Genomic DNA, 1,911 nt, shown 5'->3' on the forward strand with positions numbered 1-1,911 from the left:
GGGGGATCTGGGAAGGGCTGGATGTGAGCTGGGGGATCTGGGAAGGGGGCTTCAGGGTTGGCGACTGCAGCAGCTACATTCCAGTCCTGCTACAAGAAACCCTCTGCTGCTCTACTCCCTCAGTGCCCATGCAGAGAGCCGGCAGAGGCGGGGTTGTTTTGACTGGGAAAGGAAAAATGAGCAAACAACATTCTCCAGGTTCCTTTCTTTTTTTTTTTTTAACTTGCCTGATAAGGAAAGAGCTTTTTTTTAACTACCCTCCCTGCCTCTGCTGCATGCTGGCTCAAAGGCTGTTCTTTATGTATTTGATTCTCTGCAAAATTGATCTTATTCTCTTTGGAGGAGTTAGGTTTAAATCACAGGATGAAATTCTGGCCACAGTGAATCAATAACAAATCTCCTATCAACCTCAGACTGGGGTTGAGACTTTGGACATGGAGCTTCGGTTCCCTGTTTCCCAGTGGGAAATGTCATTTTTTGATGGAGGACCTTTTTGTCCTTGCCCAGCAAGCGAGTCCCAAGGTCTCCATTAAAGCACATTGGTTTTGCTGTCTTTCTGTTCCAACCCTGCCTGCCTGTGCTTGGGACTGAGACAAGGGCTGAAGTCTTCAGTTCCAAATTCCAGTGCAAAACCTGCCCACTGTTAGTTGTGTCCCTGGCCCTCCTCTGGCTCATTGTCTGCCTCTGTCAGGAAGGTGCTCATGGGTGTGAAGGCACAGCATGGCAATGGCCGGCCTGGCAGGGTGAGGCAGGAGATTTGCTCAGCCAGCAGTGAGCTCTGGCTCTCTGTACCATCCCTCCTCCATCGTTTGTCCTGATCTCCAAACCTCAGTGTGGTTCTGCATCCTGCAGTACCTCTTCCCTGGCTCATGGCATAAGGAGTTGCCCAGCACTGTCACCCACAGACATTCTAGGGGAGGGTCTCCTAGGCAAAAAAATATCCTTTTTTTACTTTATTTTTTTTCGATCCTTTCTTTTTGTTGCCATAGTGACTGCATCCCACCTCCTTGAAGGTGATGGGGGCTGGCTGGACAGCCCAGGCATCCACTGGGCCACGGGCAGGATGCAGCCCCTGGCATGGGAAGGGTAATCCTGGGTCCTCTTAACCTGCAGCGGGTCTGGCAGTTACATTTCTGGGGCTGGATGGTGTCAGGGTCCCACCTCCACAGAGCTGTCCCCACAGCAGCCTCGTCTCCCCTTTCCACTGCCGGCGGCGTGCGGCTCCCCCGAGGCAGATGGTACAGCAAAGCTGTATCTTTATCGGAGGATACTGAAAGTGTTCAGCTGCTTTTGAAGTCTCCAAAGAGAGCTGGGATATTTCTTGATCTGCTCTTAAATAAGTCATTGCCACTGCTGTTAACTCGCATTAAGCGCTGGAAGATGCCGGGTGCGCGGGGAGAGGCGGGCTCAGCTCGGCACACCGGGACGGGAGCCTGTCTGCGCGGGGCACGCAGCCGCGGGGCCCAGCCTCGGGAACAGACTTTGGGGTATTAAATATTTGATGTGCAAAGTTTATTTTAGCCTGAGCCAGACAGGAATCACTGTGACTCCAGAATGCAGCCTCGATGGTTTAGTGTTTGTTTTGCACCTCAGTTTCTCCTTTCCCTGCCACATCCAGTCCTAGCGCATCCCCGGCCATGGGGACTGTGCCTGAGCCCTGCCTGCTGCACACAGCTGCTTCCTTCCCTCCCTGTACGTCCCCACACGCGTCCTGGGGCATCACATCCCTTCGGAGGACCCTGACAGAGGCATGTCTCACTCTTTTGTCTTGAACAAAAACGGTTGGCACTCAGATATCCTTTTTTTTCTGGCCCTTTGCTTGCACTAAGTGGTAGGAGCAGGGTTTGCAGGAGGCTGAAGCAGTGCCTGGTGTCTGGGAGGCATTTGGTGTTAACAGAAACGTTGACAGGT

The sequence above is a fragment of the Neopelma chrysocephalum genome, unplaced genomic scaffold (genome assembly GCF_003984885.1).
Source record: "Neopelma chrysocephalum unplaced genomic scaffold, ASM398488v2 Primary Assembly neopelma1_73b, whole genome shotgun sequence".
Taxonomy (NCBI): Eukaryota; Metazoa; Chordata; class Aves; order Passeriformes; family Pipridae; genus Neopelma; species Neopelma chrysocephalum.